The following is a 17032-nucleotide window of genomic DNA, read 5'->3' as shown; positions in this document are numbered from 1 at the left end:
CAGCAACTGGTGTCCGCCCAGGGATGGGTATACATCAATTAAATAATCACCTCAAGAACATGCAGACAATTAAACAAAATGCATTCCTACTGGTACATCAGAAACAACAGTGAAGAAGAGATTGTAAACGAAGCAAAAAATCTAATCCGGACGGTGAAAAACATGTACCCAGCATCAAAGTTAATTATTAGTAGTATCCTGCACAGGAGATCGGTAAGTGATAAATACAGGGACAAGATAAACAATCACACCAGAGAGCAGTGCAACAGACTCGGTGCAGTTTTCTTGGATTCGAATAAATTTATCAGTGATAAATGTGTAAGACAAGATGGGCTGCATCTAAACAGGATAGGATCGGCAAAATTTAGTACTATACATATTAATATTTATAAGATCATACTTAGAAAAGGAAACTAGTATGCAGAGATGAGGTTGTAAAAGTTGATAACGAAGTTGAAACGAAAATACACAAACAGCGTTTCAAAACAGACGCCATTAGGAATATCCAAAAAAGTAACAATATGTTGGTAATGCACTTGAACATAAATGGGTTAACTTCAAACTACACAAATGGCAAAGAAACAAAACTTAACAACTTGCCAATTATTTTGTCAGAAATACCAAGTATCAAGGTTGTATGCTTGAATGAACACTGTTTTGCAAAGATATATCAAGATCTTAAATACCCTCGATAATTTTTATGTTGCCAGCAGCATTTGAAAGAGTAATTTAACCCGAGGAGGATCGTGCATACTTGTGGAAAGATCAATGGAATATGTGCAAGATTCGATTTCGATTCCATAATGAACAATGTATATTTGAAAGCTGCTGCGTAGAGTTAGGGCATAATATTTTTATTTTATCTGTGTATAGAACTCCATTCCCAGAAGAAACGAAACATTTTTTGTCGAAATTCCAGTGTCTACTGCAAAAACTTCAAGAAGAAACCAAGAAAAGAGTCTTAATAACTGCTGATTTCAACATAGATCTAGCCAGTGAAGCCAATAACTCAACAAAATTCATTGATATGACTTAGATATCGGGTTTCAGCGCAAATTTCACTGATTTTACTCAAGTAAACGAAATGACTGCAACATTCATATAAGATTTTAACCAATTACATGTATAATGAGACAAATAAGTTTTGCTTAGATTTAGGACTTTCTGCTCATGGTGCTCTGTTTTTGGAGTTACCTAAAACAATACAACCTTGCTAAAAAAAAAAAAAACTACCCCAAACGCCAGTTCTGCAACGAACATGTGAACTTATTCTATCATAGATTAAGAAAGGTGGAGTGGGCTAGAGATCATAGTTTTTCTTGCTCTGGAAATTTTGCTGCTTTCTTGGAAAACTTCCTACACATTTTAATAAAATTTTCCCCCTTATTGTACATCAGAGTGAACCAGTCACAATGCAGCAGCATGTGCCCAAAAGCATCCGAATTATTTATTATTGCTAAGCAACCACTACGTTACTACTGTGAGGGTGACATCATAGTGTATGTGTCACAAACGAATACATACCACTATTGGTAGAAATAATGCTGTCATGACATATTAACGTCACAGCAAAATCTATAAGCGCTTCTGGTTTATCAATTTCCAACCAAAGATACTGTATGTATCCGAAATGTCACACTGCCATAGACAAACCAAAGCCACTGATACATTAATAGATTTTGTGATGTCATCGTTTATGTTTTAAAATGAGTTCATTGTTAGAAATAATAGTGACATCATGGCAAAATTCTGAGGTTTACCGATTTCCAATCAAGGATACTGTTTGTATAATCATTATCAAACACTATGTGATCAAAAGTATCTGGACACCCCACAAAAATACGTTTTTCATATTAGGTGTATTGTGCTGTCACCTACTGCCAAGTACTCCATATCAGCGACCTCAGTAGTCGTTACACATCGCGAGAAAGCAGACTGGAGGGCTGTGCAGAACTTATGGACTTCGAACGTGGTCAGGCGATTGGGTCACTTGTGTCATACGCTATACACGAGATTTCGACACTCTTAAACATCCCTAGGTCCACTGTTCCGATGTGATAGTGAAGTGGAAACGTTAAGCTCACGTTCAGCACAAAAGCATACAGGCCGACCTCGTCTGTTGACTGACAGAGACCGCCGACAGTTGAAGAGGGTCGTAATGTTGATAGGCACACATCTATCCAGACCATCACACAGGAATTCGAAACTACATCACGATCCACTACAGGTACTATGACAGTTAGGCGGGAGGTGAGAAAACGTGGATTTCATGGTCGAGCGAATGCTCATAAGCCACACATCACGCTGGTAAACGCCAAACGATGCCTCGATTGGTGTAAGGAGCGTAAACATTGGACCACTGAACAGTGGAAAAACGTTGTGTATAGTGACGAATCACGGTACACAATGTGGCGATGCGGTGGCAGGGTGTGGGTATGGCGAATGCCCAGTGAACGTCATCTGTCAGTGTGTGTAGTGCCAATAGTAAAATTCGGAGGCGGTGGTGTTATGGTTTGGTCGTGGTTTTCATAGAGGGAGCTTGCTCCCCTTCTTGTTTTGCGTTGCACTATCACAGCACAGACCTACATTGATGTTTTAAGCACTTTCTTGCTTTCCACAGTTGAAGAGCAACTCGGGGATGGCGATTCCAACTTTCAGCACAATCGAGCACCTGTTCATAATTCACGGCCTATGGCAGAGTGGTTGCACGACGATCACATCCCTGTGATGCACTGGCCTGAACAGATTCTGACCTGAATCCTATTGAAAACATTTGGGATGTTTTGGAACGCCGACTTTGTGCCAGGCCTTACCGTCCGACATCAATACTTCTCCTCAGTGCAGCACTCCATGAAGAAATGGCTGCCATTCTCCAAAAAACCTTCCAGCATCTGATTGAACGTATGCTAGCGACAGTGGAAGCTGTCATCAAGGCTAAGTGTGGGCCAACACCACATTGAATTCCAGCATTACCTATGGAGGGCGCCACGAACTTGTATGTTATTTTCAGCCAGGTGTCTGGATACTTCTGATTACATAGTGTAGCACTAAAGAAAGTACACACCTAGAGGGAGCTGACTAGTATTGCCAACCACCCCCAGCACTGCAGAGTATATCACCCTTCTAATACTGACCTGTAGAGTATAGCCACTGCCATATACCCTGCTCTAGCAGTGGCCAAGTAGTTCACAGTATTTTATATCTAATTATTTCCTACTAGGTTGCTGGCACAAAAGTCATTACTGCTCTATCAGGCATTCAGCGATGGGCCTCCCATCCACAGTAATAACAGCAAACAGGCCCCAACACATCGGTAGAAATATGTAGGCTTCATTGTATATAAGCGTCATCCCCTCCCTCCTTTCTCTCTCTCTGAATCAATCCGAATGCCACTTTCAAAACTAGCGCTTATGCTTGGGCAACGTCAGTCTAAGTCAGCCAGAGCTCCCAGGCATAATAAGAAGACATTTAACATAATATACACTGAAGCGCCAAAGAAACTGGTATATGCATGTGTATTCAAATACAGAGATATGTAAACAAGCAGAATATGGCGCTGAGGTCGGCAACGCCTATATAAGACAACACGTGTCAGGTGCAGTTGTTAGATCGGTTACTGCTGCTACAATAGCAGAGATCAAGATTTAAGTGAGTGTGAACGTGGTGTTACAGTCGCCTACGAGCTATGGAACACAACATCTCAGAGGTAGCGGTGAAGTGGAGATTTTCCTGCACGACCATTTCACGAGTGTACCGAGAATATCAGAAATCTGATAAAACATCAAATCTCCGACATCGCTGCGGCCGGAAAAACATCCTGCAAGAACAGGACCAACGACGACTGAAGAGAATCGTTCAACGTGACATAAGTGCAACCCTTCCGCAGATTGCTGCAGATTTCAATGTTGGGCCATCAACAAGTGTCAGTATATGAATCATTCAACGAAATATCACCGATACGGGCTTTCGGAGCCAAAGGACCACTCGTGTACATTGTGGTCAAGTTGGTCGAGGCTCTGTTATCTTGTGGGGTGCTTGCAGTTGAAGTGGTATGGGACCCTGATACTCTAGATACGATTCTGACAGGTGACATTTATGTAAGCATCCTGTCTGATCACCTGCATCCATTCATGCCCATTGTGCATTCCGACGGACTTGGGCAATTCCAGCAGGACAATGCTGTTTACTATTACACTTCCAAGTTTAAACACTTCCGCTGGCCACCAAACTCCCCAGACACGAGCATTATTGAGCATATCTGGGATGCCTTGCAACATACCATTCAGAAGAGATCTCCACTGCCTCATACTCTTACAGATTTGTGGACAGGCCTGTAGGATTCGTGGTGTCAATCGTATCCAGCACTACTTCGGACATTAGTTGTGTCCATGCCACATCGTGTTGCTACACTTCTGCATGCTCGCGTAGGCCCTACACAATATTAGGCAGGTGTACCAGTTTCTTTGGCTCTTCAGTGTAACTTATTGCACTATTATTTGTGAATGGGTGAGATTGCTGGGAGGCATGTACAAACGTTTGAGTAGGAGAGCTACCAGTCCTTCTATGTCCATCACATTGGTAAGGTTAGTGTGCCTTTCCTTCAAACGTGTGCAGGAGTGGCACAATGCAACGAAAGCACTATATCGCTACTCCCCCACCCCTACAATTGAGCCCGCATCTCGTGGTCGTGCGGTAGCGTTCTCGCTTCCCACGCCCGGGTTCCCGGGTTCGATTCCCGGCGGGGTCAGGGATTTTCTCTGCCTCGTGATGGCTGGGTGTTGTGTGCTGTCCTTAGGTTAGTTAGGTTTAAGTAGTTCTAAGTTCTAGGGGACTGATGACCATAGATGTTAAGTCCCATAGTGCTCAGAGCCATTTTTGAACCCTACAATTGAACCCTACTGGATATATGCGGAAAAATTTAGCAACAAATACAATTGTGCAAGTACAGTGACGACAGGCGAGCACTGCTAGTGCTCACAGGCAGAATAAAAAGACACATAACACGAAATAAATGTCAATTTACTTAGTAAGCAATTTGTTAGACCCTTTGTGCAATACACTTTTCGTGAAAAGACTATTGAGAATTGACATTTATTACAATACTAGTGTCCAACGTCACTGTGAAACTCACAAATAATCCGTAGTATAAGTACACATCCTTGCAATTCAAATGAGACTGGGCAATGGCCACAGTGCAGGGAAATAAGCTATTCCTACTTACCAAGTCATTGACCCACACAGATCACGACACCTGTGGCAGTACATAATAAACTGCGGCTGTAGAGAGCTGCAGCATTTACCCATCATCTGTCAGTAAGCCTATGAACAATTTCCGACTTTGTGCTGCAAGTCTCTGCAGAACTTACAGGCGGCGCTGTCAGTACTGTCGACGCGGCAGCCGATCCCAGTGACTGCGAGGGCCGACTCTGGTGCTGGGAATACTGGCCAGGCCTCCCAATACCTCTGCAGGAGCGCTCCCCACGTATATGAAACGTCTATCCCTGGTGAAGAACCGCCACAGCCTCAGCGTGCAGACATTGGTTAACAGTAAATGCAGGAAATCTTCCTACATGTCAGAAAACCCTGCCCTCTGTTATGCTAGCGGTAATGATCAAGATATTTCTTCCCTCATCCATGATCCCAACGTATAGAACAGAATGGCCACTCAGTAATAAGTAAACGAAACAAGAGCCGAGGAGTACACACACATTGGAGACGACATTCGTAATCTCAGGGAGCAGGTGCTTGATAAGGCAGATAGTGTGTCATCTGGCAATGACATGTGACAGCCAGTGGATACACATACAGAACATCCCTCTAAATAACGAGAATAATACTATCAATGACATGCTACTAATGGTAGCAGAGTTTCCTATGCAGTAGGAATTTATTAAGTCGCTTGCACTAAGAAAAACGTTCTGAGACAAATATGCAGTAACTTGTGTCATTTTGAACACTGGGATGGGACCACTAAATATAAGTTTTGGTTAGATATGCAGTGGTGAACTACGTTGGATGTAACACAAGAGACATCCATATTCTACATCCTACGAAGAAAAAAAACGACGACTGGAATAGAATAGGTATAGTACCTGTGTGGTTTATAAGGTTGCAGGCATCACTTCATAGCAGTGAATCTTTTGTTGCTTGTAGATATGCTTTAAAACACTCGTTACTAAGTAGAAGAATTTTCCTGAAATTAGTAACGTAACACTGAACGTTTTACTGGTAGTTTCAATCAACATGCTTGTATTACATGAACTCAAACGGGGCAATGCTCTTTTCGCAGAAACACTATTGAGAACTGACACTTATAGGCAGTGTACATTTTGGATAAGTGAAATTAATAGGACTTGTCTGGATAGACGATTTCCTATATACCTCCATTGTTGTGAGTGGCACAAGGTACCATATGGAGTATCTGTGTATTTTAAAAAGATTTGGGAGGAGATGTTATGGTCATGTGGTTCTCTTACAAGCAATAAGCGACCATAATACGACTGTCAGTATCACTGTTTTTGTAATCAATTTCCACTTTAAATAAATAAAACTACAGGCATAAAGTGCATAGTTTTGTAACCTATATCACACCTGATTGTCATTTTTTTAAAGCAGAGTATCTATATATGGTACATCATCCTACCATTACCGAATACTCCATTACAAATACAATCTTCTACAACATGCACACACACATCTAAACCATAGCACTTATGTACTCTAATTTTAGGAGTCGTAACTGGAAAAGACGTCATATTTACGTGATCAACATACAAGCTGATTCTACATCCCAGTTGACAAATTGCAGAACGACATTAGGACTACATGTACGAAAACTTTAGTAGGTAATGGTCTACGACTGCTCAACACTTTGCCTCCTTCATGCATCAGTAAGGTATAATTTGTCCTATATCTTTGCCAGCAAGGCAGTCAGGCCCTCTAGAGATGATGGCTGTTCTTTACGGTCCCAGATTTATTATCATTTGTTGGTAGTATATTCTTAACACTAGCATAAGAAACCTCTGGGCAGATATTTCATACCATACTGATTTTGAAATGTGATTTGCTTATCATGAATAGACAGCCATCCAGATGTACAAAATAGAATATCGCCAAAATATAGTCTAGAGCAAAACCATCAGCATTACTATTTGGTAGTTTGTGTAATCAATTTCCAGATTAAATAATTAAAACTATACACCTACAGAGCTTAGTTTTATAACCAATCATCAGACGTGATTACCTGGAATGTAAGAACCTCCATCCCTGTCAATAGCATTTATTTTAATTTTCTGGAAATTGTTGGTGTAGATCCCATTCTTATGTGTAGGACATGTTATTAAATGTGTAGGACAAACACTGGAATGTGTGTTGGTACAGCAATATGATCAGAATGACCACCAGCAGAAAATGCATTTTACTAATGATGATTATTCATATCAGTAGCAAAAACCTTAGGATAAAACTTATAATGACAATACTTCCAGCCACATTATCTTCTGACCATAGCTTCTAAATGTGATTGGACTTTCAATCCAATTACACTATTTTGTGCATGCTGTGGCGTAAATATCCAGGGCCATAGGGTGTGGTGTGAACCCAGCAATGACAGCAACATGTATTTATTTTGTTTGTATGTGTAGAAATACTCTGCACACCAAAAACGCGCACTTAGTGGTGTATATTTATTATTAAAGTAACAGTTCCGACGTCTATAAAAAAAATGCGAAATGCCACTAGCAATCCCGACAACTCTATGGAAGAACATAATAATGTGACCCTAGCATTTGTCATAATGTATGAATGACTTTGATATCGTTTTAAGTAGAACTAAGATGTATATTTAGATAAAATAATTCACACACTTTAGTCTTAGGTCCCCAGTCTTCCGCTTACGCACCTCTGTGGTAGTAAATGTCTCAGAATACATTATTTTGCGTGAGCACACCAACAGTACGAATTTTCGCAATTGATTTCCATGTTAAATAATTGAAACTATAGGCAGATAGATAGTATACAGCATTAGACCACCATATGTCAAACATAGTTTAGTCGATGATTAGTACTGGTAACAAAAAATCTGTGAGTAGAGACCCGAGTTGTCAGGACTTTCTATTGTGCTGTCTAGGTCTAGATGTAATTACACACTACTTTATGAGTGTTCTGCGATGCGGATACCCCAAGGTCAGGGGTAGGAAGGATGTGATCTTTTTTCTGTATGCATGATCCCATCCACAACGCATACTAATGGAGGAAATTCACTCTAAAGTAGCCCAGGTCCACTTCATATCAAGAGTGTAAATAGTTGTGATAATAATAATGGTGTATGATGGTAAAATCTTAAACATTAAAACCATAAAATACCGACAGGATCTAGCGAGGTTCCAGATGGAGCTATCGAAAGACCCTGGCAATACAGCTGTGAGAGACATAATCTACCACACTGTGGCAATGAGATATGGTCAGTACCTGTGCAGAGATCATTTTCGACAATCTCTCTCCAACATGTGGTAATTCTCCTCCAAAACCGTCCATTGTATATGTGTTGAAAACAGTAAATTTCACACAACTGATTCTGCTGGCGCGATCAATCGTAAAAAAAATGGTGAAATGTAACTTAAATGGTTTAAAAATGAGAAAAACACAGAGAAATGGTATTAGGAGCTGATCTAAGTTATGTATATGAAATGTATGCTATCCATGACGTGCACAGAGCTCATTCTATCCCCTGCCAGCAAACTTCTTGTGAGTTCATCTGTAGCAGCGTCAATATATCACTATTCCAGAAGAACGACATAACTGCCAAAATGAAAAATTTACAAGAAATACAGAATTACAATCGACATTGTCTGAAGACATCATTAAGCAACAGTAAAGTTAAGTGTGGAATTGAAACTAAGGCTAACTGTACACTAAGTGTTCCCTACAAAACACAAAAATTATTTCTGTTAAATTTCACGTTATTCACCCACTTGGAAGCCTTTTTGCAAATATTTCATTGTTCTTCTAACATTAGTAACCAAAGTAACATGTATGATCAAAGAGGTGTGTCGGAAAAACTTAAATTTATCTCTAAATCATTATTTTATTTGGTCATTCTTAGATAGTTTCATTGTTGTAATTTCATTTTTACTATTTGTACCTTATAAATGAAGTTAAATAATAGACTGACAAAGAAAACGAAATTCAAAACAAATGCATGTAAAGCAACAATGTACATTTGTGTTGAAAGAGAATCATGGACACCGTTGTCATAATCAGGACTGATGTTGCAGTTAAACAAATTATTTAAATCTCGAATTTTGTTTCCTGGAAGGGTCATTTTCGTATTATTGGCAGGTTTCAAATCCAGCTACATGCCCTGTAAACGTCTTCCTCTATACCTTTAAACTTGGCTTGTCCTCACTCGGATTATTTGTAGCTTCTTCTATATTGAAACATCATTTCCCTCCTTACTTTGAAATACTTTACTTTCAGACACTTTGAATATATTTCTATCAACATCCTAAGCCACCTAATGAACCACTCCATCACTCAGAGCTTTAATATCATTGAAATCGGGCCACCTAATGAACCACTCCACCACTCAAAGCTTTAACATCGTTGAAATCTGAAAAAAAAACATATTTCTCTAAGATGCAGAGAATTTCACTCCTGATTCGCATTTCAGATGACTAGTACGTATTTATTGGGTACATAAATTGGCCTGGACTTCTTTGCACTCTTAACCACTCTCTCAACAATGCTATGAACTACGTCTCCCGCATTCTGAGTGTGACTGCAAATCAAATACTTGGGCTGAATATCCGGCTGTTGTACCACATACAAGTACACTGCAATCTAGTCGAAAATTTTAGTCAATGTAATTTGTGCAACAAAAACAGTTTTTATAGGATTTATGTGAATCATAGGGTGCAGTTTTGGTACTTACTCGTTCTTTTGACGTCCTCCACAAATGTTTAAGTTAAATACAAAATTAATGTAAGAAAGCTTCTTAGATGACTCTTCAAGACAGAGTAATGCACAAGTTGCTGTTTCTATTACACCTCTGCTTCCAATTAGCTCGTGCGAAAAAAACAAATGCTTCTATCGTTTCCAGTCTCTGACACCTGCAACAAGCAACAGAAGTAAATCAAACAGATTACGAAAACAATGTATGTGTGGACATTTAATGTGAAATTGTAGTAGTTCTGTCTTAAGTTATAGAAAAAGGCAGAGGTTTGTCCTGTTGGCACTGGTAAGTCAATAATATTTCTGGATATAGTGCATTTGGGATCCACCATGAACAATATTCCCAGACGAAGCACATGGTGGATCCACCCCAAATTAACATTCACAGACACAGTTTGTTATGGATCCACCATGAGCAGTACCCCTTCCATAAAGCAGGCAGGTCCACCTTTCAGACACTACTCTGAACCCACACTGGGACAGCATCACTGCTGCCGCCCCCACCACCACCACCATTTCTGCTGCCCCCCAAAAGCGCCTCTGGCGTCTTGACGTCTGTGGGGGAAGGGCGTAGGGGGCTTCTGTGGGAAGCCGATGAACTAAATATGTGTGTTTGCAACAGGATAACAACACTCAACCTCCACAGCAACGCATGTAAGTGCATTTTTTATCAGCAGTTTTGTTAGTTAGTGTTATGTGGGTGGGCATTACGAAGAATTATCGTTTGTAGATATTTTGGCTGGTTTGGGACTCTGTATCACAGCTGGATGGTAAAAAAATAAAAACCACACCTGGTAATGTAGGCAAGAAGAGATATATACTGCCTGAAAATTCCTAAGGAACAGAGACCTCATTGGGCAGCAATAATCACAGGCAATAGTGGAAGACATAAAACACAGTACATATGTAATATAGGTAGAGTGGTAGATTTATAAGAAAAAAACGGTAGAGATTTCGCCACATGAGAAACGAGGGTAACAGATACAAATAACGTTTATGTTTGACACAGGTCAGACTCCAAATAAAACGGTCAATATTGGACTCCCAGTAAGGAATGTCCCTCCTTGGCACTAATGCCCATTTTGCAACTGTTATTCATGCTGTCTACCAAACTCTTGAGGAGTCCTTGGGGAATATTTTCCCACTCCTCACTCAAGGTGGTTTTCAGTTTTTGCACAGCTCAGGGAGAGAGTGTTCATTGAGATACACATCTGCCAAGAGCATCTCAGGCATGCTCTATAGGTTTTAGGTATGGGGAGTAAGCAGACCATTCCGCATCTTCGCTTTCCATTGCGTCTGATATCTCATGGGTCCAGTGTGGGCAGGTATTGTCGTCCATAAACAGAAAATCAGGCTCTACTACACCCTAAACAGATGGACATGATCCAGAATGATCTCTCTGCAATACCATTGTGTTGTAACGATACCTCAGCAAGTAACGTATCACCGACCACCTTAAAACGTCAATCGATGCTAACGTTATACCTCTGTGAGGAATTTTTGAGAAACTTGACCGTGAGATAACCTAATGGAAATAGAACAATCAAACTGTGATTCGTTTCCAAAACTCTCCAGCAGAGTGTAAACAACAGTAAATAGGTGGGTCAGGAGCAGACGTTCTCGCAGCACAAACGCAAGTTTCAACACTATGTATTAAAACCGATCGCCAGCCTAATTAGGCATTCTTGTGTCAAGCAAAATGATAAAGCACAAGGCAGTGCTAAGGCTCATCTAACCTTCCTTGACATGCACACTAAACTGTTTCCTCATATCAGTTCATACTGCAACACAGTAAACTCCCCTTTCAGACAAATGTATTACTAATAAACTAATGGCCATAGAGCTATAGTGAAAAGAAACATATGACTCTCGACAACACGTAACTTAAATCGACTAGGTGTAACAGTTTACAAACACATTTACCGACACACAGGAAACTAGTAGCAATACTGAACAGGGAAAAGCTTGAAATGATTCTGAATTTAAGTCAAAGGGTCCGCAAATGATCATAATCTATAACTTCATAGCTTAGTACAGGGCCTCTATGTTTGTGCATTAACCAACTTGCATTAGAATAGATAACACAGTAAATAGTTCTTTCTTAAACTTGGACTGAAGCAACTAAACAGAATGCAAATCTAACTACAGTGGCTCTGAAGGAGCCTTTGCATTGCTTCATCGACTAACTAATGTAGTACATGAGGACACTTAATCTTTCATGGTTTGGACAACCATGCTCTTTAACAGAACTACGTCAGTATTATGAGAAATGGTAAGCATTATTATCATTAAGTATTAATTAATTAAAGCACAAAAAATTATAGCTATTTAAATAAAAAATGCTTTCATAAGCAGTCTTTGGACCTACTCAAAAGTATAATTATCTGTGCAAATGACAACACAACATTAAATTCAAGTTCAAACACTTTCTCATAATAAATTAGGACACTTGGAATTAAATTCACTAAGATAGGATTCTTGTCCAGGTTTGTGATTTGGGATAATCACAGATGTAAAATAGAGTTTTTAGCAACACCACAATTATTATAATAAAATAAACCAAATTTCACGAATACCTGGTCCATTTACAGAGTGACAGATATAGACAATTTAGTGGAAGGCTAGTGACACTTGTGGCGCAATTTGGAATGGCTATTAACCTGGCGGCGATGCAATCAATACTGTTGGCCTCGTCCTGTTATATATCTTCCTGGCATCGGAATTATATTTTTATAGGACAAAAATCCATGCCATGATAATGGAATCACCAAATGCAGCATCTGAGGCTTATAAATACTACCCTTAAGTTCTTCTGTGCTCAAAATTCCTAGCATATGAGCCACAATGATCCGCTACTACTAGCAATGTGTTAACCACAGCACTGCTCTAAATACTGCCCTTAAGCTCTTCTGTGCTCAAAACTCCTAGCATATGAGCCACAATGATCCGCTACTACTAGCAATGTGTTAACCACAGCACTGCTCTGCCCAGACTCCTTACCTGTTACAAAGGACGAGTTGCCACTTGTGTGTCAACCACACCTTTCCACTCCGCCACGCTACTTCCCTAGCTGCGGGGCTTCCCCACTTCTTTTACATTCAACACTATATTCCTTAGTTATGGACCAAGTCAATTTATAACAATCATTTCAGTAGTTATATAAATTCACAAGCACATTTTAAACACCATCGTTCAAAAGTCTCACATAACTGAAACATGTATACATAGACAAAGAATTTCCCTGACAGATACAACATCTTATATAAGCAACACTACAAGATGACACAGAAATATCGATACAGATACAAAATAGGTCGAAAATAGGTGTTTCAAGCGATGTTAAGCGACTGTGCGAAATGCCAGCCCATGCCATAATGGCTAGGCCATATCGATGACGTTCATGAATATTCTGTGATGTGAAACATGTCCCCTCTCTCTTTAAACTAAGTGGTGGCTAGAATCATTTGGCACAGTGAAGTTAGATTCGTCAGAGAACATCACTCTAGACCGTTGTTGTTGACTGCAACTAACATGCTTCCTAAACCAAACGAACTCTTTGTTAACGATGGTGTGGATTAAGTGGGATGCATTTAACAGGCTTCTCAGCACACAAACCACCCTAATTTCAGAATGAGATTTTCACTCTGCGGCAGAGTGTGCATTGATATGAAACTTCCTGGCAGATTAAAACTGTGTGTCGGACCGACACTCGAACTCGGGAGGCAAGGTCGAGTCTCAGTCCGGCACACAGTTTTAATCTGCAGGGAAGTTTCACCTTGATTTAATGGCCACAAAATGGTTCTGGCAGAGACATATGTGCGGCTAGCAATTGCAAGGTCTGCAGCAATATGCCTAGGAATGAGATCTCTGTTCCGTTTCACCACTAGGGCTATGTATCGATCCTCTTCTTGTGTGGTGGTCCATCTACGTCCAGCGGCATGCCTCTTCATGCATTTCCACCTTTAGCAGACTTTTTTAATCCTAAGATAACAATTTTGGACACACACATTACTATGGCCGCAATAGTGACTCTATGGTCAGCTTTGAGTTGTCCAACTGCTTGTCAACGATTGCAAGCACTCAGATGATGTCTTGCAGATGTGTTGCAGTATCACACGGAATTTTGCAACCTTCGTCAAACACTGTATTGCATTAACTGTCGAAGAGCGTTCGTGCACAGACTTCGCAGCAGGTAACACGTCCTGTTTTCTACATTTCCTTGTACTATTGTTGGTCAGGTGTTTCATAGCAGTTGTAGGTTCTTCGGTAGTGATTGGCGATTTTCCCTACCAAGCATCAGTTGTTTTTTAGCAGTTGTCAAGCAGTATACATAGAGGGTGATTTTTTCCACCGTGTACAAACTCTAGGTATTGATACAGGAAAAAAGGTCTAATGAACTTATGTCTCGAAATGGTTGGTTCCTATGCTAGAGACCATTTATTCAATCATTCATCATTACAGAGACTGTGGTACAGTAAACACTGTACCAGACAGCCACAGTTACAGTATGTGTTGAAAATGGTTTGCATGTGCTTCAGTACTGTCTCACATGTTCTCATCGGCCAGCATGCATCCAAATAGTGTCAAAAGCAGCATGAGTATTCTGCTCCAATGTCTCCACATCTGGAATGGGCTCTACACACACAATACTTTTGAGATGGCCCCTGGTTGAGATCCAGTGAATGAGCAGACCATGCAACTGGACCCCCTCATCTGATACATCAACTATGGAAGACTCGATTGAGATGCGCCCGGATGATAACGACAAAGTGGGCTGGACCACCATCATGTAGCAGCCACATAACCCTTCGAATCATGAGTGGCACTTCTTTCAGCAGGGGAAGCAAAGTCGCCTGCAAAAAACGCCGAGACTTTCGACCTGTTAGGCGACATGGAAGGAAGACTGGTGCCAAAATATGGTCGCCAATTATCCCAGCCCCCACATCCGACTGTACTGCTGCTGATGATTCGCTGTCACCATACCAAGGGGGTTCTGCATATTATTCCACAGATGAGTGTTATGAAAGTTGAAGATGCAACTCCACATAAAGATGGCCTCACCTGTGGATAGGAATAGGATGACTGACACAAAACCTGGAATCGTGGTTGCCTGGGGAAGAAACCAGTGACAAAACTGCTCCCAATGTAGAAAGTCTGTCGCTAGTAAGCCCTGCTTGCGCCGTAAGTTATAGGGGTAGTAACAATTTTCACGGAGAATGTTCCACACTGTCGTCTAGCTTTACCCTGTACTGACAGACCAGCTTCCAACCATTCTATGGCTCTCCACGCCATAGCTTTGGGTAAGCCACGATGTTGCATTGCACTACCTGCTCACTACACTATCTGAACCCAACTGCTTGTGTAATTCGTTTGGTAGAGTAAACACAAGTCAACACCAATCATCTCTGCAGCAACTTTCCGTTATTACCACTATCACGGTGATCGTAATGTCTCCACTCTGTAGAACCGACAGAAACATGTCGTACTGACATGGCTATCGCCTTCTACAGGTTTAATCACATTTTCCTCCAAGTCTAGTATCTGAACCTTTCGGGTATGTCCTTCACGACTTCCTTTCCTATATATATATATATATATATATATATATATATATATATATATATACTCCTGGAAATTGAAATAAGAACACCGTGAATTCATTGTCCCAGGAAGGGGAAACTTTATTGACACATTCCTGGGGTCAGATACATCACATGATCACACTGACAGAACCACAGGCACATAGACACAGGCAACACAGCATGCACAATGTCGGTACTAGTACAGTGTATATCCACCTTTCGCAGCAATGCAGGCTGCTATTCTCCCATGGAGACGATCGTAGAGATGCTGGATGTAGTCCTGTGGAACGGCTTGCCATGCCATTTCCACCTGGCGCCTCAGTTGGACCAGCGTTCGTGCTGGACGTGCAGACCGCGTGAGACGACGCTTCATCCAGTCCCAAACATGCTCAATGGGGGACAGATCCGGAGATCTTGCTGGCCAGGGTAGTTGACTTACACCTTCTAGAGCACGTTGGGTGGCACGGGATACATGCGGACGTGCATTGTCCTGTTGGAACAGCAAGTTCCCTTGCCGGTCTAGGAATGGTAGAACGATGGGTTCGATGACGGTTTGGATGTACCGTGCACTATTCAGTGTCCCCTCGACGATCACCAGTGGTGTACGGCCAGTGTAGGAGATCGCTCCCCACACCATGATGCCGGGTGTTGGCCCTGTGTGCCTCGGTCGTATGCAGTCCTGATTGTGGCGCTCACCTGCACGGCGCCAAACACGCATACGACCATCATTGGCACCAAGGCAGAAGCGACTCTCATCGCTGAAGACGACACGTCTCCATTCATCCCTCCATTCACGCCTGTCGCGACACCACTGGAGGCGGGCTGCACGATGTTGGGGCGTGAGCGGAAGACGGCCTTACGGTGTGCGGGACCGTAGCCCAGCTTCATGGACACGGTTGCGAATGGTCCTCGCCGATACCCCAGGAGCAACAGTGTCCCTAATTTGCTGGGAAGTGGCGGTGCGGTCCCCTACGGCACTGCGTAGGATCCTACGGTCTTGGCGTGCATCCGTGCGTCGCTGCGGTCCGGTCCCAGGTCGACGGGCACGTGCACCTTCCGCCGACCACTGGCGACAACATCGATGTACTGTGGAGACCTCACGCCCCACGTGTTGAGCAATTCGGCGGTACGTCCACCCGGCCTCCCGCATGCCCACTATACGCCCTCGCTCAAAGTCCGTCAACTGCACATACGGTTCACGTCCACGCTGTCGCGGCATGCTACCAGTGTTAAAGACTGCGATGGAGCTCCGTATGCCACGGCAAACTGGCTGACACTGACGGCGGCGGTGCACAAATTCTGCGCAGCTAGCGCCACTCGACGGCCAACACCGCGGTTCCTGGTGTGTCCGCTGTGCCGTGCGTGTGATCATTGCTTGTACAGCCCTCTCGCAGTGTCCGGAGCAAGTATGGTGGGTCTGACACACCGGTGTCAATGTGTTCTTTTTTCCATTTCCAGGAGTGTGTATATATATATATATATATATATATATATATATA

The sequence above is a fragment of the Schistocerca cancellata genome, chromosome 4 (assembly GCF_023864275.1).
Source record: "Schistocerca cancellata isolate TAMUIC-IGC-003103 chromosome 4, iqSchCanc2.1, whole genome shotgun sequence".
In the NCBI taxonomy this organism is placed as follows: Eukaryota; Metazoa; Arthropoda; class Insecta; order Orthoptera; family Acrididae; genus Schistocerca; species Schistocerca cancellata.
This window is presented reverse-complemented; position numbering follows the sequence as displayed.